General features: G+C 33.4%; 1 protein-coding gene across 4 annotated transcripts in view; it reads right to left on the reverse strand.

Moving 5' to 3' along the window:
- The window catches only part of LOC137250789 (potassium channel subfamily K member 1-like), a 290,326-nt gene that overhangs the window by 172,490 nt on the left and 93,052 nt on the right, over positions 1–24,784 (reverse strand). The window lies entirely within an intron of this gene.

Consider the following 24,784-nt stretch of genomic DNA (forward strand, 5'->3'; position numbering starts at 1 on the left):
TTTAAGGCAATGGGCACAACGAAAGTATTTTGAAACATTTGGCTTTTTCAACAGTAAATTGCCATGTGATTAGCTTACATATTTGCACAGTTAATTTGTGCTATTGAATTGAGAAAGGTTGATATTAGACAATAAGTAGAAACTTCCAGATTTCAAGCAATGGGCACAACGAAAATATTTTGAAACATTTGGCTTTTTCAACAGTAAATTGCCATGTGATTAGCTTACATATTTGCACAGTTAATTTGTGCTATTGAATTGAGAAAGGTTGATATTAGACAATAAGTAGAAACTTCTAGATTTCAAGCAATGGGCACAACGAAAATATTTTGAAACATTTGGCTTTTTCAACAGAAATTTCCATGTGATTTGTTTACATATTTGCACAGTTAATTTGTGCTACTGAATTGAGAAAGGTTGATATTAGACAACAAGTAGAAACTTCTAGATTTCAAGCAATGGGCACAACGAAAATATTTTGAAACATTTGGCTTTTTCAACAGTAAATTTCCATGTGATTAGCTTACATATTTCCACAGTTAATTTGTGCTATTGAATTGAGAAAGGTTGATATTAGACAATAAGTAGAAACTTTTAGATTTCAGGCAATGGGCACAACGAAAATATTTTGAAACATTTGGCTTTTTCAACAGAAATTTCCATGTGATTTGTTTACATATTTGCACAGTTAATTTGTGATATTGAATTGAGAAAAGTTGATATTAGACAATAAGTAGAAACTTCTAGATTTCAGGCAATGGGCACAACGAAAATATTTTGAAACATTTGGCTTTTTCAACAGTAAATTTCCATGTGATTTGTTTACATATTTGCACAGTTAATTTGTGCTACTGAATTGAGAAAGGTTGATATTAGACAACAAGTAGAAACTTCTAGATTTCAAGCAATGGGCACAACGAAAATATTTTGAAACATTTGGCTTTTTCAACAGTAAATTTCCATGTGATTAGCTTACATATTTCCACAGTTAATTTGTGCTATTGAATTGAGAAAGGTTGATATTAGACAATAAGTAGAAACTTCTAGATTTCAAGCAATGGGCACAACGAAAATATTTTGAAACATTTGGCTTTTTCAACGGTAAATTTCCATTTGATTTGTTTACATATTTGCACAGTTAATTTGTGCTATTGAATTGAGAAAGGTTGATATTAGACAATAAGTAGAAACTTCTAGATTTCAGGCAATGGGCACAACGAAAATATTTTGAAACATTTGGCTTTTTCAACAGTAAATTTCCATATGATTTGTTTACATATTTGCACAGTTAATTTGTGCTACTGAATTGAGAAAGGTTGATATTAGACAACAAGTAGAAACTTCTAGATTTCAAGCAATGTGCACAACGAAAATATTTTGAAATATTTGGCTTTTTCAACAGTAAATTTTCATGTGATTTGTTTACATATTTGCACAGTTAATTTGTGCTATTGAATTGAGAAAGGTTGATATTAGACAATAAGTAGAAGCTTCTACATTTCAGGCAATGGGCACAACGAAAATATTTTGAAACATTTGGCTTTTTCAACAGAAATTTCCATGTGATTTGTTTACATATTTGCACAGTTAATTTGTGCTATTGAATTGAGAAAGGTTGATATTAGACAACAAGTAGAAACTTCTACATTTCAAGCAATGGGCACAACGAAAATATTTTGAAACATTTGGCTTTTTCAACAGAAATTTCCATGTGATTTGTTTACATATTTGCACAGTTAATTTGTGCTATTGAATTGAGAAAGGTTGATATTAGACAATAAGTAGAAGCTTCTAGATTTCAGACAATGGGCACAACGAAAATATTTTGAAACATTTGGCTTTTTCAACAGAAATTTCCATGTGATTTGTTTACATATTTGCACAGTTAATTTGTGCTATTGAATTGAGAAAGGTTGATATTAGACAATAAGTAGAAACTTTTAGATTTCAGACAATGGGCACAACGAAAATATTTTGAAACATTTGGCTTTTTCAACAGAAATTTCCATGTGATTTATTATATATTTGCACAGTTAATTTGTGCTATTGAATTGAGAAAAGCTGATATTAGACAATAAGTAGAAACTTCTAGATTTCAGACAATGGGCACAACGAAAATATTTGAAACATTTGGCTTTTTCAACAGTAAATTTCCATGTGATTAGCTTACATATTTGCACCGGTAATTTGTGCTATTGAATTGAGAAAGGTTGATATTAGACAATAAGTAAAAACTTTTAGATTTCAGGCAATGGGCACAACGAAAATATTTTGAAACATTTGGCTTTTTCAACAGAAATCTCCATGTGATTTGTTTACATATTTGCACAATTAATTTGTGCTATTGAATTGAGAAAGGTTGATATTAGACAATAAGTAGAAACTTCTAGATTTCAGGCAATGGGCACACCGAAAATATTTTGGCTTTTTTAACAGTAAATTTCCATGTGATTAGCTTACATATTTGCACAGTTAATTTGTGCTATTGAATTGAGAAAGGTTGATATTAGACAATAAGTAGAAACTTCTAGATTTCAGGCAATGGGCACAACGAAAGTATTTTGAAACATTTGGCTTTTTCAACAGTAAATTTCCATGTGACTAGCTTACATATTTGCACAGTTAATTTGTGCTATTGAATTGAGAAAGGTTGATATTAGACAATAAGTAGAAACTTCTAGATTTCAGGCAATGGGCACAACGAAAGTATTTTGAAACATTTGGCTTTTTCAACAGTAAATTTCCATGTGATTAGCTTACATATTTGCACAGTTAATTTGTGCTATTGAATTGAGAAAGGTTTATATTAGACAATAAGTAGAAACTTCCAGATTTCAGGCAATGGGCACAACGAAAGTATTTTGAAACATTTGGCTTTTTCAACAGTAAATTTCCATGTGATTAGCTTACATATTTGCACAGTTAATTTGTGCTATTGAATTGAGAAAGGTTGATATTAGACAATAAGTAGAAACTTCTAGATTTCAGGAAACGGGCACAACGAAAGTATTTTGAAACATTTGGCTTTTTCAACAGTAAATTTTCATGTGATTAGCTTGCATATTTGCACAGTTAATTTGTGCTATTGAATTGAGAAAGGTTGATATTAGACAATAAGTAGAAACTTCTAGATTTCAGGCAATGGGCACAACGTAAATATTTTGAAACATGTGGCTTTGTCAAGAGTAAATTTCCATGTGATTTGTTTACATATTTGCAGAGTGAATTTGTGCTATTGAATTGAAAAAGGTTGATATTTGTACAATAAGTAGAAAGTTCTAGATTTCAGGCAATGGGCACAACGAAAATATTTTGAAACATTTGGCTTTTTCAACAGAAATTTCCATGTGATTTGTTTACATATTTGCACAGTTAATTTGTGCTATTGAATTGAGAAAGGTTGATATTAGACAATAAGTAGAAAGTTCTAGATTTCAGGCAATGGGCACAACGAAAATATTTTGAAACATTTGGCTTTTTCAACAGTAAATTTCCATGTGATTTGTTTACATATTTGCACAGTTAATTTGTGCTATTGAATTGAGAAAGGTTGATATTAGACAATAAGTAGAAACTTTTAGATTTCAGGCAATGGGCACAACGAAAATATTTTGAAACATTTGTCTTTTTCAACAGTAAATTTCCATGTGATTTGTTTACATATTTGCACAGTTAATTTGTGCTATTGAATTGAGAAAGGTTGATATTAGACAATAAGTAGAAACTTCTAGATTTCAGGCAATGGGCACAAAGAAAATATTTTGAAACATTTGGCTTTTTCAACAGAAATTTCCATGTGATTTGTTTACATATTTGCACAGTTAATTTGTGCTATTGAATTGAGAAAGGTTGATATTAGACAATAAGTAGAAACTTCTAGATTTCAGGCAATGGGCACAACGAAAATATTTTTTAAACATTTGGCTTTTTCAACAGAAATTTCCATGTGATTTGTTTACATATTTGCACAGTTAATTTGTGCTATTGAATTGAGAAAGGTTGATATTAGACAATAAGTAGAAACTTCTAGATTTCAGGCAATGGGCACAACGAAAATATTTTGAAACATTTGGCTTTTTCAACATAAATTTCCATGTGATTTGTTTACATATTTGCACAGTTAATTTGTGCTATTGAATTGAGAAAGGTTGATATTAGACAATAAGTAGAAACTTCTAGATTTCAGGCAATGGGCACAACGAAAATATTTTGAAACATTTGGCTTTTTCAACAGTAAATTTCCATGTGATTTGTTTACATATTTGCACAGTTAATTTGTGCTATTGAATTGAGAAAGGTTGATATTAGACAACAAGTAGAAACTTCTACATTTCAAGCAATGGGCACAACGAAAATATTTTGAAACATTTGGCTTTTTCAACAGAAATTTCCATGTGATTTGTTTACATATTTGCACAGTTAATTTGTGCTATTGAATTGAGAAAGGTTGATATTAGACAATAAGTAGAAGCTTCTAGATTTCAGACAATGGGCACAACGAAAATATTTTGAAACATTTGGCTTTTTCAACAGAAATTTCCATGTGATTTGTTTACATATTTGCACAGTTAATTTGTGCTATTGATTTGAGAAAGGTTGATATTAGACAATAAGTAGAAACTTTTAGATTTCAGACAATGGGCACAAGGAAAATATTTTGAAACATTTGGCTTTTTCAACAGAAATTTCCATGTGATTTGTTATATATTTGCACAGTTAATTTGTGCTATTGAATTGAGAAAAGCTGATATTAGACAATAAGTAGAAACTTCTAGATTTCAGGCAATGGGCACAACGAAAATATTTGAAACATTTGGTTTTTTCAACAGTAAATTTCCATGTGATTAGCTTACATATTTGCACAGTTAATTTGTGCTATTGAATTGAGAAAGGTTGATATTAGACAATAAGTAGAAACTTTTAGATGTCAGGCAATGGGCACAACGAAAATATTTTGAAACATTTGGCTTTTTCAACAGAAATTTCCATGTAATTTGTTTACATATTTGCACAGTTAATTTGTGCTATTGAATTGAGAAAGGTTGATATTAGACAATAAGTAGAAACTTCTAGATTTCAAGCAATGGGCACACCGAAAATATTTTGGCTTTTTTAACAGTAAATTTCCATGTGATTAGCTTACATATTTGCACAGTTAATTTGTGCTATTGAATTGAGAAAGGTTGATATTAGACAATAAGTAGAAACTTCTAGATTTCAGGCAATGGGCGCAACGAAAGTATTTTGAAACATTTGGCTTTTTCAACAGTAAATTTCCATGTGATTAGCTTACATATTTGCACAGTTAATTTGTGCTATTGAATTGAGAAAGGTTGATATTAGACAATAAGTAGAAACTTCTAGATTTCAGGAAATGGGCACAACGAAAGTATTTTGAAACATTTGGCTTTTTCAACAGTAAATTTTCATGTGATTAGCTTGCATATTTGCACAGTTAATTTGTGCTATTGAATTGAGAAAGGTTGATATTAGACAATAAGTAGAAACTTCTAGATTTCAGGCAATGGGCACAACGTAAATATTTTGAAACATGTGGCTTTGTCAACAGTAAATTGCCATGTGATTAGCTTACATATTTGCACAGTTAATTTGTGCTATTGAATTGAAAAAGGTTGATATTTGTACAATAAGTAGAAAGTTCTAGATTTCAGGCAATGGGCACAACGAAAATGTTTTGAAACATTTGGCTTTTTCAACAGAAATTTCCATGTGATTTGTTTACATATTTGCACAGTTAATTTGTGCTATTGAATTGAGAAAGGTTGATATTAGACAATAAGTAGAAACTTCTAGATTTCAGGCAATGGGCACAACGTAAATATTTTGAAACATGTGGCTTTGTCAACAGTAAATTGCCATGTGATTAGCTTACATATTTGCACAGTTAATTTGTGCTATTGAATTGAAAAAGGTTGATATTTGTACAATAAGTAGAAAGTTCTAGATTTCAGGCAATGGGCACAACGAAAATGTTTTGAAACATTTGGCTTTTTCAACAGAAATTTCCATGTGATTTGTTTACATATTTGCACAGTTAATTTGTGCTATTGAATTGAGAAAGGTCGATATTAGACAATAAGTAGAAACTTTTAGATTTCAGACAATGGGCACAACGAAAATATTTTGAAACATCTGGCTTTTTCAACAGAAATATCCATGTGATTTCTTTACATATTTGCACAGTTAATTTGTGCTATTGAATTGAGAAAAGCTGATATTAGACAATAAGTAGAAACTTCTAGATTTCAGACAATGGGCACAACGAAAATATTTTGAAACATTTGGCTTTTTCAACAGTAAATTTCCATGTGATTAGCTTACATATTTGCACAGTTAATTTGTGCTGTTGAATTGAGAAAGGTTGATATTAGACAATAAGTAGAAACTTTTAGATTTCAGACAATGGGCACAACGAAAATATTTTGAAACATTTGGCTTTTTCAACAGTAAATTTCCATGTGATTAGCTTACATATTTGCACAGTTAATTTGTGCTATTGAATTGAGGAAGGTTGATATTAGACAACAAGTAGAAACTTCTACATTTCAAGCAATGGGCACAACGGAAATATTTTGAAACATTTGGCTTTTTCAACAGAAATTTCCATGCGATTTGTTTACATATTTGCACAGTTAATTTGTGCTATTGAATTGAGAAAGGTTGATATTAGACAATAAGTAGAAACTTCTAGATTTCAGGCAATGGGCACAACGAAAATATTTTGAAACATTTGGCTTTTTCAAAAGAAATTTCCATGTGATTTGTTTACATATTTGCACAGTTAATTTGTGCTATTGAATTGAGAAAGGCTGATATTAGACAATAAGTAGAAACTTCTAGATTTCAGGCAATGGGCACAACGAAAATATTTTGAAACATTTGGCTTTTTCAACAGAAATTTCCATGTGATTTGTTTACATATTTGCACAGTAAATTTGTGCTACTGAATTGAGAAAGGTTGATATTAGACAACAAGTAGAAACTTCTAGATTTCAAGCAATGGGCACAACGAAAATATTTTGAAACATTTGGCTTTTTCAACAGTAAATTTCCATGTGATTAGCTTACATATTTCCACAGTTAATTTGTGCTATTGAATTGAGAAAGGTTGATATTAGATAATAAGTAGAAACTTTTAGATTTCAGGTAATGGGCACAACGAAAATATTTTGAAACATTTGGCTTTTTCAACAGAAATTTCCATATGATTTGTTTACATATTTGCACAGTTAATTTGTGCTATTGAATTGAGAAAGGTTGATATTAGACAATAAGTAGAAACTTCTAGATTTCAGGCAATGGGCACAACGAAAATATTTTGAAACATTTGGCTTTTTCAACAGTAAATTTCCATGTGATTTGTTTACATATTTGCACAGTTAATTTGTGCTACTGAATTGAAAAAGGTTGATATTAGACAACAAGTAGCAACTTCTAGATTTCAAGCAATGGGCACAACGAAAATATTTTGAAACATTTGGCTTTTTCAACAGTAAATTTCCATGTGATTAGCTTACATATTTCCACAGTTAATTTGTGCTATTGAATTGAGAAAGGTTGATATTAGACAATAAGTAGAAACTTCTAGATTTCAAGCAATGGGCACAACGAAAATATTTTGAAACATTTGGCTTTTTCAACAGTAAATTTCCATGTGATTTGTTTACATATTTGCACAGTTAATTTGTGCTATTGAATTGAGAAAGGTTGATATTAGACAATAAGTAGAAACTTCTACATTTCAGGCAATGGGCACAACGGAAATATTTTGAAACATTTGGCTTTTTCAACAGAAATTTCCATGCGATTTGTTTACATATTTGCACAGTTAATTTGTGCTATTGAATTGAGAAAGGTTGATATTAGACAATAAGTAGAAACTTCTAGATTTCAGGCAATGGGCACAACGAAAATATTTTGAAACATTTGGCTTTTTCAAAAGAAATTTCCATGTGATTTGTTTACATATTTGCACAGTTAATTTGTGCTATTGAATTGAGAAAGGCTGATATTAGACAATAAGTAGAAACTTCTAGATTTCAGGCAATGGGCACAACGAAAATATTTTGAAACATTTGGTTTTTTCAACAGTAAATTTCCATGTGATTTGTTTACATATTTGCACAGTTAATTTGTGCTATTGAATTGAGAAAGGTTGATATTAGACAATAAGTAGAAACTTCTAGATTTCAAGCAATGGGCACAACGAAAATATTTTGAAACATTTGGCTTTTCAACAGTAAATTTCCATTTGATTTGTTTACATATCTGCATAGTTAATTTGTGCTACTGAATTGAGAAAGGCTGATATTAGACAATAAGTATAAACTTCAAGCTTTCAAGCAATGGGCACAACGAAAATATTTTGAAACACTTGGCTTTTCCAACAGTAAATTTTCATGTGATTTGTTTACATATTTGCACAATTAATTTGTGCTATTGAATTGAGAAAGGTTGATATTTGTACAATAAGTAGAAACTTCTAGATTTCAGGCAATGGGCACAACGTAAATATTTTGAAACAATTAACTTTGTCAAGAGTAAATTTCCATGTGATTTGTTTACATATTTGCAGAGTGAATTTGTGCTATTGAATTGAAAAAGGTTGATATTTGTACAATAAGTAGAAAGTTCTAGATTTCAGGCAATGGGCACAACGAAAATATTTTGAAACATTTGGCTTTTTCAACAGAAATTTCCATGTGATTTGTTTACTTAATTGCACAGTTAATTTGTGCTATTGAATTGAGAAAGGTTGATATTAGACAACAAGTAGAAACTTCTAGATTTCAAGCAATGGGCACAACGAAAATATTTTGAAACAGTTGGCTTTTTCAACAGTAAATTTCCATGTGATTAGCTTACATATTTCCACAGTTAATTTGTGCTATTGAATTGAGAAAGGTTGATATTAGACAATAAGTAGAAACTTCTAGATTTAAGGCAATGGGCACAACGAAAGTATTTTGAAACATTTGGCTTTTTCAACAGTAAATTGCCATGTGATTAGCTTACATATTTGCACAGTTAATTTGTGCTATTGAATTGAGAAAGGTTGATATTAGACAATAAGTAGAAACTTCCAGATTTCAAGCAATGGGCACAACGAAAATATTTTGAAACATTTGGCTTTTTCAACAGTAAATTGCCATGTGATTAGCTTACATATTTGCACAGTTAATTTGTGCTATTGAATTGAGAAAGGTTGATATTAGACAATAAGTAGAAACTTCTAGATTTCAAGCAATGGGCACAACGAAAATATTTTGAAACATTTGGCTTTTTCAACAGAAATTTCCATGTGATTTGTTTACATATTTGCACAGTTAATTTGTGCTACTGAATTGAGAAAGGTTGATATTAGACAACAAGTAGAAACTTCTAGATTTCAAGCAATGGGCACAACGAAAATATTTTGAAACATTTGGCTTTTTCAACAGTAAATTTCCATGTGATTAGCTTACATATTTCCACAGTTAATTTGTGCTATTGAATTGAGAAAGGTTGATATTAGACAATAAGTAGAAACTTTTAGATTTCAGGCAATGGGCACAACGAAAATATTTTGAAACATTTGGCTTTTTCAACAGAAATTTCCATGTGATTTGTTTACATATTTGCACAGTTAATTTGTGATATTGAATTGAGAAAAGTTGATATTAGACAATAAGTAGAAACTTCTAGATTTCAGGCAATGGGCACAACGAAAATATTTTGAAACATTTGGCTTTTTCAACAGTAAATTTCCATGTGATTTGTTTACATATTTGCACAGTTAATTTGTGCTACTGAATTGAGAAAGGTTGATATTAGACAACAAGTAGAAACTTCTAGATTTCAAGCAATGGGCACAACGAAAATATTTTGAAACATTTGGCTTTTTCAACAGTAAATTTCCATGTGATTAGCTTACATATTTCCACAGTTAATTTGTGCCATTGAATTGAGAAAGGTTGATATTAGACAATAAGTAGAAACTTCTAGATTTCAAGCAATGGGCACAACGAAAATATTTTGAAACATTTGGCTTTTTCAACAGTAAATTTCCATTTGATTTGTTTACATATTTGCACAGTTAATTTGTGCTATTGAATTGAGAAAGGTTGATATTAGACAATAAGTAGAAACTTCTAGATTTCAGGCAATGGGCACAACGAAAATATTTTGAAACATTTGGCTTTTTCAACAGTAAATTTCCATATGATTTGTTTACATATTTGCACAGTTAATTTGTGCTACTGAATTGAGAAAGGTTGATGTTAGACAACAAGTAGAAACTTCTAGATTTCAAGCAATGTGCACAACGAAAATATTTTGAAATATTTGGCTTTTTCAACAGTAAATTTTCATGTGATTTGTTTACATATTTGCACAGTTAATTTGTGCTATTGAATTGAGAAAGGTTGATATTAGACAATAAGTAGAAGCTTCTACATTTCAGGCAATGGGCACAACGAAAATATTTTGAAACATTTGGCTTTTTCAACAGAAATTTCCATGTGATTTGTTTACATATTTGCACAGTTAATTTGTGCTATTGAATTGAGAAAGGTTGATATTAGACAACAAGTAGAAACTTCTACATTTCAAGCAATGGGCACAACGAAAATATTTTGAAACATTTGGCTTTTTCAACAGAAATTTCCATGTGATTTGTTTACATATTTGCACAGTTAATTTGTGCTATTGAATTGAGAAAGGTTGATATTAGACAATAAGTAGAAGCTTCTAGATTTCAGACAATGGGCACAACGAAAATATTTTGAAACATTTGGCTTTTTCAACAGAAATTTCCATGTGATTTGTTTACATATTTGCACAGTTAATTTGTGCTATTGAATTGAGAAAGGTTGATATTAGACAATAAGTAGAGACTTTTAGATTTCAGACAATGGGCACAACGAAAATATTTTGAAACATTTGGCTTTTTCAACAGAAATTTCCATGTGATTTATTATATATTTGCACAGTTAATTTGTGCTATTGAATTGAGAAAAGCTGATATTAGACAATAAGTAGAAACTTCTAGATTTCAGACAATGGGCACAACGAAAATATTTGAAACATTTGGCTTTTTCAACAGTAAATTTCCATGTGATTAGCTTACATATTTGCACCGGTAATTTGTGCTATTGAATTGAGAAAGGTTGATATTAGACAATAAGTAAAAACTTTTAGATTTCAGGCAATGGGCACAACGAAAATATTTTGAAACATTTGGCTTTTTCAACAGAAATTTCCATGTGATTTGTTTACATATTTGCACAATTAATTTGTGCTATTGAATTGAGAAAGGTTGATATTAGACAATAAGTAGAAACTTCTAGATTTCAGGCAATGGGCACACCGAAAATATTTTGGCTTTTTAACAGTAAATTTCCATGTGATTAGCTTACATATTTGCACAGTTAATTTGTGCTATTGAATTGAGAAAGGTTGATATTAGACAATAAGTAGAAACTTCTAGATTTCAGGCAATGGGCACAACGAAAGTATTTTGAAACATTTGGCTTTTTCAACAGTAAATTTCCATGTGACTAGCTTACATATTTGCACAGTTAATTTGTGCTATTGAATTGAGAAAGGTTGATATTAGACAATAAGTAGAAACTTCTAGATTTCAGGCAATGGGCACAACGAAAGTATTTTGAAACATTTGGCTTTTTCAACAGTAAATTTCCATGTGATTAGCTTACATATTTGCACAGTTAATTTGTGCTATTGAATTGAGAAAGGTTTATATTAGACAATAAGTAGAAACTTCCAGATTTCAGGCAATGGGCACAACGAAAGTATTTTGAAACATTTGGCTTTTTCAACAGTAAATTTCCATGTGATTAGCTTACATATTTGCACAGTTAATTTGTGCTATTGAATTGAGAAAGGTTGATATTAGACAATAAGTAGAAACTTCTAGATTTCAGGAAACGGGCACAACGAAAGTATTTTGAAACATTTGGCTTTTTCAACAGTAAATTTTCATGTGATTAGCTTGCATATTTGCACAGTTAATTTGTGCTATTGAATTGAGAAAGGTTGATATTAGACAATACGTAGAAACTTCTAGATTTCAGGCAATGGGCACAAAGAAAATATTTTGAAACATTTGGCTTTTTCAACAGAAATTTCCATGTGATTTGTTTACATATTTGCACAGTTAATTTGTGCTATTGAATTGAGAAAGGTTGATATTAGACAATAAGTAGAAACTTTTAGATTTCAGGCAATGGGCACAACGAAAATATTTTGAAACATTTGTCTTTTTCAACAGTAAATTTCCATGTGATTTGTTTACATATTTGCACAGTTAATTTGTGCTATTGAATTGAGAAAGGTTGATATTAGACAATAAGTAGAAACTTCTAGATTTCAGGCAATGGGCACAAAGAAAATATTTTGAAACATTTGGCTTTTTCAACAGAAATTTCCATGTGATTTGTTTACATATTTGCACAGTTAATTTGTGCTATTGAATTGAGAAAGGTTGATATTAGACAATAAGTAGAAACTTCTAGATTTCAGGCAATGGGCACAACGAAAATATTTTGAAACATTTGGCTTTTCCAACAGAAATTTCCATGTGATTTGTTTACATATTTGCACAGTTAATTTGTGCTATTGAATTGAGAAAGGTTGATATTAGACAATAAGTAGAAACTTCTAGATTTCAGGCAATGGGCACAACGAAAATATTTTGAAACATTTGGCTTTTTCAACATAAATTTCCATGTGATTTGTTTACATATTTGCACAGTTAATTTGTGCTATTGAATTGAGAAAGGTTGATATTAGACAATAAGTAGAAACTTCTAGATTTCAGGCAATGGGCACAACGAAAATATTTTGAAACATTTGGCTTTTTCAACAGTTAATTTCCATGTGATTTGTTTACATATTTGCACAGTTAATTTGTGCTATTGAATTGAGAAAGGTTGATATTAGACAACAGGTAGAAACTTCTACATTTCAAGCAATGGGCACAACGAAAATATTTTGAAACATTTGGCTTTTTCAACAGAAATTTCCATGTGATTTGTTTACATATTTGCACAGTTAATTTGTGCTATTGAATTGAGAAAGGTTGATATTAGACAATAAGTAGAAGCTTCTAGATTTCAGACAATGGGCACAACGAAAATATTTTGAAACATTTGGCTTTTTCAACAGAAATTTCCATGTGATTTGTTTACATATTTGCACAGTTAATTTGTGCTATTGATTTGAGAAAGGTTGATATTAGACAATAAGTAGAAACTTTTAGATTTCAGACAATGGGCACAAGGAAAATATTTTGAAACATTTGGCTTTTTCAACAGAAATTTCCATGTGATTTGTTATATATTTGCACAGTTAATTTGTGCTATTGAATTGAGAAAAGCTGATATTAGACAATAAGTAGAAACTTCTAGATTTCAGGCAATGGGCACAACGAAAATATTTGAAACATTTGGTTTTTTCAACAGTAAATTTCCATGTGATTAGCTTACATATTTGCACAGTTAATTTGTGCTATTGAATTGAGAAAGGTTGATATTAGACAATAAGTAGAAACTTTTAGATGTCAGGCAATGGGCACAACGAAAATATTTTGAAACATTTGGCTTTTTCAACAGAAATTTCCATGTAATTTGTTTACATATTTGCACAGTTAATTTGTGCTATTGAATTGAGAAAGGTTGATATTAGACAATAAGTAGAAACTTCTAGATTTCAAGCAATGGGCACACCGAAAATATTTTGGCTTTTTTAACAGTAAATTTCCATGTGATTAGCTTACATATTTGCACAGTTAATTTGTGCTATTGAATTGAGAAAGGTTGATATTAGACAATAAGTAGAAACTTCTAGATTTCAGGAAATGGGCACAACGAAAGTATTTTGAAACATTTGGCTTTTTCAACAGTAAATTTCCATGTGATTAGCTTACATATTTGCACAGTTAATTTGTGCTATTGAATTGAGAAAGGTTGATATTAGACAATAAGTAGAAACTTCTAGATTTCAGGAAATGGGCACAACGAAAGTATTTTGAAACATTTGGCTTTTTCAACAGTAAATTTTCATGTGATTAGCTTGCATATTTGCACAGTTAATTTGTGCTATTGAATTGAGAAAGGTTGATATTAGACAATAAGTAGAAACTTCTAGATTTCAGGCAATGGGCACAACGTAAATATTTTGAAACATGTGGCTTTGTCAACAGTAAATTGCCATGTGATTAGCTTACATATTTGCACAGTTAATTTGTGCTATTGAATTGAAAAAGGTTGATATTTGTACAATAAGTAGAAAGTTCTAGATTTCAGGCAATGGGCACAACGAAAATGTTTTGAAACATTTGGCTTTTTCAACAGAAATTTCCATGTGATTTGTTTACATATTTGCACAGTTAATTTGTGCTATTGAATTGAGAAAGGTTGATATTAGACAATAAGTAGAAAGTTCTAGATTTCAGGCAATGGGCACAACGAAAATATTTTGAAACATTTGGCTTTTTCAACAGTAAATTTCCATGTGATTTGTTTACATATTTGCACAGTTAATTTGTGCTATTGAATTGAGAAAGGTTGATATTAGACAATAAGTAGAAACTTTTAGATTTCAGGCAATGGGCACAACGAAAATATTTTGAAACATTTGGCTTTTTCAACAGAAATTTCCATGTGATTTGTTTACATATTTGCACAGTTAATTTGTGCTATTGAATTGAGAAAGGTTGATATTAGACAATAAGTAGAAACTTCTAGATTTCAGGCAATGGGCACAACGAAAATATTTTGAAACATTTGGCTTTTTCAACAGAAATTTCCATGTGATTTGTTTACATATTTGCACAGTTAATTTGTGCTATTGAATTGAGAAAGGTTGATATTAGACAATAAGTAGAAACTTCTAGATTTCAGGCAATGGGCACAACGAAAATATTTTGAAACATTTGGCTTTTTCAACAGAAATTTCCATGTGATTTGTTTACATATTTGCACAGTTAATTTGTGCTATTGAATTGAGAAAGGTTGATATTAGACAATAAGTAGAAACTTCTAGATTTCAGGCAATGGGCACAACGAAAATATTTTGAAACATTTGGCTTTTTCAACAGAAATTTCCATGTGATTTGTTTACATATTTGCACAGTTAATTTGTGCTATTGAATTGAGAAAGGTTGATATTAGACAATAAGTAGAAACTTCTAGATTTCAGGCAATGGGCACAAAGAAAATATTTTGAAACATTTGGCTTTTTCAACAGAAATTTCCATGTGATTTGTTTACATATTTGCACAGTTAATTTGTGCTATTGAATTGAGAAAGGTTGATATTAGACAATAAGTAGAAACTTCTAGATTTCAGGCAATGGGCACAACGAAAATATTTTGAAACATTTGGCTTTTTCAACAGAAATTTCCATGTGATTTGTTTACATATTTGCACAGTTAATTTGTGCTATTGAATTGAGAAAGGTTGATATTAGACAATAAGTAGAAACTTCTAGATTTCAGGCAATGGGCACAAAGAAAATATTTTGAAACATTTGGCTTTTTCAACAGAAATTTCCATGTGATTTGTTTACATATTTGCACAGTTAATTTGTGCTATTGAATTGAGAAAGGTTGATATTAGACAATAAGTAGAAACTTCTAGATTTCAGGCAATGGGCACAAAGAAAATATTTTGAAACATTTGGCTTTTTCAACAGAAATTTCCATGTGATTTGTTTACATATTTGCACAGTTAATTTGTGCTATTGAATTGAGAAAGGTTGATATTAGACAATAAGTAGAAACTTCTAGATTTCAGGCAATGGGCACAACGAAAATATTTTGAAACATTTGGCTTTTTCAACAGAAATTTCCATGTGATTTGTTTACATATTTGCACAGTTAATTTGTGCTATTGAATTGAGAAAGGTTGATATTAGACAATAAGCAGAAACTTCTAGATTTCAGGCAATGGGCACAACGAAAATGTTTGAAACATTTGGCTTTTTCAACAGTAAATTTCCATGTGATTTGTTTACATACTTGCACAGTTAATTTGTGCTATTGAATTGAGAAAGGTTGATATTAGACAACAAGTAGAAACTTCTACATTTCAAGCAATGGGCACAACGAAAATATTTTGAAACATTTGGCTTTTTCAACAGAAATTTCCATGTGATTTGTTTACATATTTGCACAGTTAATTTGTGCTATTGAATTGAGAAAGGTTGATATTAGACAATAAGTAGAAGCTTCTAGATTTCAGACAATGGGCACAACGAAAATATTTTGAAACATTTGGCTTTTTCAACAGAAATTTCCATGTGATTTGTTTACATATTTGCACAGTTAATTTGTGCTATTGAATTGAGAAAGGTTGATATTAGACAATAAGTAGAAACTTTTAGATTTCAGACAATGGGCACAACGAAAATATTTTGAAACATTTGGCTTTTTCAACAGAAATTTCCATGTGATTTGTTATATATTTGCACAGTTAATTTGTGCTATTGAATTGAGAAAAGCTGATATTAGACAATAAGTAGAAACTTCTAGATTTCAGACAATGGGCACAACGAAAATATTTGAAACATTTGGCTTTTTCAACAGTAAATTTCCATGTGATTAGCTTACATATTTGCACAGTTAATTTGTGCTATTGAATTGAGAAAGGTTGATATTAGACAATAAGTAGAAACTTTTAGATTTCAGGCAATGGGCACAACGAAAATATTTTGAAACATTTGGCTTTTTCAACAGAAATTTCCATGTGACTTGTTTACATATTTGCACAGTTAATTTGTGCTATTGAATTGAGAAAGGTTGATATTAGACAATAAGTAGAAACTTTTAGATTTCAGGCAATGGGCACAACGAAAATATTTTGAAACATTTGGCTTTTTTAACAGTAAATTTCCATGTGATTAGCTTACATATTTGCACAGTTAATTTGTGCTATTGAATTGAGAAAGGTTGATATTAGACAATAAGTAGAAACTTCTAGATTTCAGGCAATGGGCACAACGAAAGTATTTTGAAACATTTGGCTTTTTCAACAGTAAATTTCCATGTGATTAGCTTACATATTTGCACAGTTAATTTGTGCTATTGAATTGAGAAAGGTTGATATTAGACAATAAGTAGAAACTTCTAGATTTCAGGCAATGGGCACAACGAAAGTATTTTGAAACATTTGGCTTTTTCAACAGTAAATTTCCATGTGATTAGCTTACATATTTGCACAGTTAATTTGTGCTATTGAATTGAGAAAGGTTGATATTAGACAATAAGTAGAAACTTCTAGATTTCATGCAATGGGCACAACGAAAGTATTTTGAAACATTTGGCTTTTTCAACAGTAAATTTCCATGTGATTAGCTTACATATTTGCACAGTTAATTTGTGCTATTGAATTGAGAAAGGTTGATATTAGACAATAAGTAGAAACTTCTAGATTTCAGGCAATGGGCACAACGTAAATATTTTGAAACATGTGGGTTTGTCAAGAGTAAATTTCCGTGTGATTTGTTTACATATTTGCAGAGTGAATTTGTGCTATTGAATTGAAAAAGGTTGATATTTGTACAATAAGTAGAAAGTTCTAGATTTCAGGCAATGGGCACAACGAAAATATTTTGAAACATTTGGCTTTTTCAACAGAAATTTCCATGTGATTTGTTTACATATTTGCACAGTTAATTTGTGCTATTGAATTGAGAAAGGTTGATATTAGACAATAAGTAGAAACTTCTAGATTTCAGGCAATGGGCACAACGAAAATATTTTGAAACATTTGGCTTTTTCAACAGAAATTTCCATGTGATTTGTTTACATATTTGCACAGTTAATTTGTGCTATTGAATTGAGAAAGGTTGATATTAGACAATAAGTAGAAACTTCTAGATTTCAGGCAATGGGCACAACGAAAATATTTTGAAACATTTGGCTTTTTCAACAGAAATTTCCATGTGATTTGTTTACATATTTGCACAGTTAATTTGTGCTATTGAATTGAGAAAGGTTGATATTAGACAATAAGTAGAAACTTCTAGATTTCAGGCAATGGGCATAAAGAAAATATTTTGAAACATTTGGCTTTTTCAACAGAAATTTCCATGTGATTTGTTTACATATTTGCACAGTTAATTTGTGCTATTGAATTGAGAAAGGTTGATATTAGACAATAAGTAGAAACTTCTAGATTTCAGGCAATGGGCACAACGAAAATATTTTGAAACATTTGGCTTTTTCAACAGAAATTTCCATCTGATTTGTTTACATATTTGCACAGTTAATTTGTGCTATTGAATTAAGAAAGGCTGATATTAGACAATAAGTAGAAACTTCTAGATTTCAGGCAATGGGAACAACGAAAATGTTTTGAAACATTTGGCTTTTTCAACAGTAAATTTCCATGTGATTTGTTTACATATTTGCACAGTTAATTTGTGCTATTGAATTGAGAAAGGTTGATATTAGACAATAAGTAGTGTAGTATACAATGATTTCACAAAATTTATTTGTAACATGAAGTATTGAAATATTAACTATTTTTAAGATACTTACCTTTTGCTAAAAATACTTACCTAATGAAATATTAACTATTTTTAAGATACTTACGTTTGCTAATATACCAACCTTTTGCAAAAATACTTAGCTAATGAAATACCCTGCAAATGTGTTAAAATACTTACCTTAATGAACCACCCTCTTAACAAAGAATTTATAAATTTTTGTGTATTGTAAGTACCGTGCACTCAACTTTGTACATTCCTTTTACATACATACGAACATATAAATAGTTACCGTTTCCTAGCTGCGCAGGAGGCTGAAAATTTTACGGCTTAATATGTAAGTTTAGTTCGCTAATTACCGTCGATCGATCCGCCACTATTCGCAGAATATTTAGTGCTTGTGAAAGTTCAGTGAATTTCTTTAAAATAAAGTTGTATTATATTTGGTGAAGGAAGTGCCGTGGTTTTTATTTGGAAGGAAGATTATTGAAGTTCCCTACCCATATACCCTGAATCTTATCCATGGTCCTTCGAGCCGGATTGTAGATCTGCAATTTCGGCAGAGAAGTATTTATGTTGCGTCAACAGGATCAAACGAACTTTCGCTTGATGAACTTCCTCTTGGGTTAGCGTGATCGTTTTCAAAGTATCAAGACCTTGTGCTCTGTGTATAAAACGGTACATATAAGCAACGACTCGTAGAGCTCTTGAGTAGGAAGAAAAGCGTTCGAGTAGATCAGGCACATCTACAGCATGAAATGCATGGGTGCGCTTTTGTTCCGGTGGAGTAGGGGTTTGTGTCACTGGTTTCGGCCAGGACGTTGGGGATTTGGCCAACCACTCTGGCCCCTTCCACCAAAGGGAGCATTCGGCTAGATCCTTGGGTGTACCGTCGGATCTCAAAACAAGAATAAACACCCAAGCGATATTATTGCCTAAACTGACCCATTTCTTACCCAGCATTAAAGTGTCAAAAATAGATTTGCAAGAAATTGCCACATGGCCACTCGCGGACCCTAACTGTTTTACCCCTTCAAGAATCGACATGGTTATAGGTAGCGATCTCACACCCCAAATAATACTCCAGGGGCTACAAGCCAACGTAAGTGGTTCCTTGTTAGCCCAAAATACAATATTTGGGTGGATACTCAGTGGGCCTATTAAAGAACAAGTGAACGCATTCTCCACCCAAGTTATTGAAAACCCAGACGACACCCTTAGCACATTATTGCAGAAGTTCTGGCAACAGGAAGAAATACCTGACACCCAAGCCCTTTCGGAAGAGGACCAATTTTGCGAGGAACTCTACCGAGAAACCACTCACCGCCAGGAAGATGGCCGATATGTGGTAAAACTTCCATTTAAAAAGGAATTCCCCAGTACCCTTGCCCTTGGACACTCGAGAATTGCAGCACAGCAGCAATGCATCAGCGTCGAGCGATCCTTGGAGAAAAGACCAGAATTAAGAGAAAAATACTCAGAAGTTTTGGAGGAATACCTCACCATGGGCCACATGGAGGCAACTTCATCACGCGAAGTCATCGAGAACGGAAAGTACTCGTCGTGCTACCTCCCCCACCACGCTGTCTTAAAACCCGACAGCAAAACAACAAAGGTACGTGTTGTTTTCAACGCGTCTAGAACTACCCACTCTGGCAACTCGTTAAACGATGTGTTGCACACAGGCCCCATACTCCAAAACGACTTAATGCTCGTCCTACTCAAATGGAGATTTTTTAAGTACGTATTTAACGGCGACATCGAAAAGATGTACCGCCAAATACTCGTTCATAAAGAAGATCAGAATTTTCAAAGAATTCTCTTCCGAAGATCTCCACAGCTACCGATGGAGGACTTCAAATTAAAGACAGTGACGTTCGGCGTCAACTGTGCCCCATATCTCGCGATACGGACTCTGCACCAACTCGCAGAAGACACAAAACCCACCCACCCACTCGCCTATGATATATTGCTACACGAAACCTACGTAGACGATATACTTTCGGGCGAACATAGTATACAGTCCGCTCACGACTCTCTACACCAGGTTATCGAAGCGTTGAAATCAGCCGGTTTTCCACTCAAGAAAATAACGGCAAATCACCCAAAATTATTGGAATCCATCCCAGAATCTGATCTCCTAGATGCAGATTTCCTCAAATTTCACGATGCCAGCTCAACAAAGACCCTCGGCATAAAATGGAATGCTATAAACGACTCTTTCTCATACTCTTACGACCCTATACCCGCAGAAAACTCGAACACAAAGAGGTAAATTTTATCGGCGGTTGCGAAATTGTTTGACCCGGCAGGATGGCTATCGCCAATAATGATACTAGCCAAGACTCTCCTCCAGCAACTCTGGTTAGAAGGAACTGACTGGGATGAACAAGTCAAACCCAGCGCTTTCCACAAATGGAACATATTTCGCGAAAATCTCTCCGCGATAAATGAAATTAAAATACCTCGATGGGTTCAATTTTCACCCAATAAACCCTTTCAGATGCATGGATTCTCAGATGCATCGGAAAAAGCATTCTGCGCTTGTGTGTACCTGCGAGTACAGAATAGCAAGGACACGTTTTCTACTCACCTACTCGTGGCAAAGAGCAAAGTGGCTCCCGTGAAAACCGTGAGCCTCCCTCGTCTAGAACTCTGTGGAGCAGTACTACTCACAAAATTAATAAAACAAATTCGCTCACACCTAGCTCTGACTCCACATGACCTGTTTCTCTGGTCGGACTCCGCTATCGTACTAGCATGGCTGGAAAAACCCCCACACACCTGGAAGACCTACGTGGCGAATAGAACCTCACAAATTCTGGAAAACGTGAGTAACGCCCCTTGGAAACACGTACCCAGTGGAGATAATCCAGCAGATCTTGGTACCCGTGGATGTACACCCAAGGATCTAGCCGAATGCTCCCTTTGGTGGAAGGGGCCAGAGTGGTTGGCCAAATCCCCAACGTCCTGGCCGAAACCAGTGACACAAACCCCTACTCCACCGGAACAAAAGCGCACCCATGCATTTCATGCTGTAGATGTGCCTGATCTACTTGAACGCTTTTCTTCCTACTCAAGAGCTCTACGAGTCGTTGCTTATATGTACCGTTTTATACACAGAGCACAAGGTCTTGATACTTTGAAAACGATCACGCTAATCCAAGAGGAAGTTCATCAAGCGAAAGTTCGTTTGATCCTGTTGACGCAACATAAATACTTCTCTGCCGAAATTGCAGATCTACAGTCCAACAAACCACTCCACAAAAAGAGTTCATTGTTAACTCTAAACCCTATGCTCGACGAATCAGGCATAATGCGGGTGAATGGTCGGCTCGCAAAAGCCAATCTTAGTTACAACGAGCGTTATCCCATTATAATTCCCGATAACTCTCGGTTTTGCTATTTACTCTTAGAATTTAGTCACTCTACCTTGTTGCATGCCGAAAAACAACTGATGATCCGCATGATACAACAGGAATACTACATCCCTCGACTCAAACAAAAGGTGAAGAAGTGCATATTCCATTGTAAGATATGCACGATCTACAAACAACAGGCTAAATCCCAAATAATGGCCGCACTCCCTCCGGAAAGGTCCACATACTCTCTCCCATTTCACACGACCGGTATCGACTTTGCTGGACCTTTTCTCGTTAAAACATCAATCTTACGGAAGGCCCCTTACTCAAAGGCATACGTTTGTGTATTCGTATGTTTCTCAACAAAATCAGTCCATCTGGAAGTCTGCTCAGATCTGACGACCGCTGCTTTTAAAGCAGCATTTGCTCGTTTTGTTAGTCGTCGTGGACTCCCACACAAAATAATGTCAGACAATGGTAAAACCTTTATTGGAGCAAGTCGTGTCATTCAAAAGGAGCTTTCTTCTTTTCTCAAGGAAGCCGCAACTGACATAGCTCAAAAATATGCTACTCATGGACTGTCCTGGCAATTCATCCCACCATATGCTCCTCACATGGGCGGATTATGGGAAGCGGCAGTTAAAAGCTTTAAAACCCATTTCCTTAAAGTTGCAGGCAGTCAAAAATTCACATTTGAAGAATTTACTACCCTACTCACTCGAATCGAAGCGGTTCTCAACTCTAGACCGCTAGCTCCGATGTCACAAGATCCAAATGATTTACTCGCTCTAACTCCCGGACACTTCCTCCGTGGCGCTCCGTTACTCTCCCTACCTGAACCCAACTCTGAAAATTTGTCACTCACAAAAAAATGGCAGAAACTGCAAGTCCTACACCATCAGTTTAGTACGCGTTGGAAAAATGAATATCTCAAAGAATTCCATAAGCGGACCAAATGGAAGACTCAGCAGACAAACGTCAGAGAAGGGGATCTAGTCGTCGTCAAGGATGACCTTCTTCCGCCCAATGATTGGCGACTTGGACGCATCATTCGACTCCACCCTGGGTCGGACGAAAACGTTCGAGTAGTATATGTCCGGACTCAAGACGGAATATACAAACGCCCCATAGCAAAAGTGTGTGTACTTCCCCTAGCAGAATAAACTCTTCAACCTCACCCTATATATCTCTCCAAACCGTGTAAACTCTAGGGATTCACATCACAGCCCACTCTCTACACCCATACTCACTTGACCCCCTTTTATTTTGACTTCTCTTTTCAGGCCACAGTATGGAAACTTCAGCACCTGCCGGCTGTGTTGCCAAAGGCATTCGTTGCGCTACTGCCATGCGTTTATGGCTATGACCCCGGACGAACGCTATGAGTCGGTTCGGGCTCACAAATATTGCATAAATTGTTTGGCAACATGCCATGTTACGGGCGCATGCAGCTCCCCTGATAGCTGCCGCCGATGTGGCCTCGCTCACCACACGCTGCTTCACCGTGAGCGGCCAAAGGAAGAACGCCGGAAACGATTCAACAATAAACCCCAGACTCCAGCCCCGAAAACGAAGACAACAAAAAGGACTGTAATTTTAAAACCAAAGAAGAAACGGGCAGACAATAATCCCACTCAGAAGCGCTTGAGGAACTTGTTTTCAGCAGCGGTTAACACTTTGGAGGAGATTCAGAAGTTGCTGCTTCCCTCATCGGAGCAGGCCGGCCGCCATGTTGAAGACATGAGCCCAAATTTAATTGACCTATAAATTGTAGTATACAATGATTTCACAAAATTTATTTGTAACATGAAGTATTGAAATATTAACTATTTTTAAGATACTTACCTTTTGCTAAAAATACTTACCTAATGAAATATTAACTATTTTTAAGATACTTACGTTTGCTAATATACCAACCTTTTGCAAAAATACTTACCTAATGAAATACCCTGCAAATGTGTTAAAATACTTACCTTAATGAACCACCCTCTTAACAAAGAATTTATAAATTTTTGTGTATTGTAAGTACCGTGCACTCAACTTTGTACATTCCTTTTACATACATACGAACATATAAATAGTTACCGTTTCCTAGCTGCGCAGGAGGCTGAAAATTTTACGGCTTAATATGTAAGTTTAGTTCGCTAATTACCGTCGATCGATCCGCCACTATTCGCAGAATATTTAGTGCTTGTGAAAGTTCAGTGAATTTCTTTAAAATAAAGTTGTATTATATTTGGTGAAGGAAGTGCCGTGGTTTTTATTTGGAAGGAAGATTATTGAAGTTCCCTACCCATATACCCTGAATCTTATCCATGTGGCGCCCGAGCAGGGACCAGAGAAACAGGTCATGTGGAGTCAGAGTTAGGTGTGAGCGAATTCCTTTTATTATTTCTCTTCGCAGCGCATAAATATACATATACGTACATACACTTGTACTTCTAAGCGCTAAGACAAGTATTAAAAGGAGTGGGTGGAGTTTCGATCACTTTGGGCGTAGAAGTTTTGTTTGCGCAAAGCAACAAATTAGATTAGGGTGTTGCAATTTTTAGTATGGATTTTGTGGAGCAAAGGTTTACGAATTTTATTGTGTTATATATAATTGGTTTTTGTGGGTAATGAGTGCTAGTTTCCGTGTAAGCCAAATTTATATTAGGGGGTATCGAAAAAAAATTTATTTTTTCGAACACAAACAGAATTTTATTCTTTGGGTGTAATTTTTTCCAAAATTAGTGGGAGGAGTTTATATTAACGTTGAGTAGTGCTTATTTGAGAAGTATGGGTGTTTCGCCGCTGCGGAAAAAGTGCAACGGGCAACGGTTAATTAGTTTGGGTAGCAACTAACTTTGGTGAAAGAGTAATATTCAGGCGGAAGTAGAATAAATAGGAGAGTATATGTGGGTTATTCT

The sequence above is a fragment of the Eurosta solidaginis genome, chromosome 4 (assembly GCF_040869045.1).
Source record: "Eurosta solidaginis isolate ZX-2024a chromosome 4, ASM4086904v1, whole genome shotgun sequence".
Classification (NCBI taxonomy): domain Eukaryota; kingdom Metazoa; phylum Arthropoda; class Insecta; order Diptera; family Tephritidae; genus Eurosta; species Eurosta solidaginis.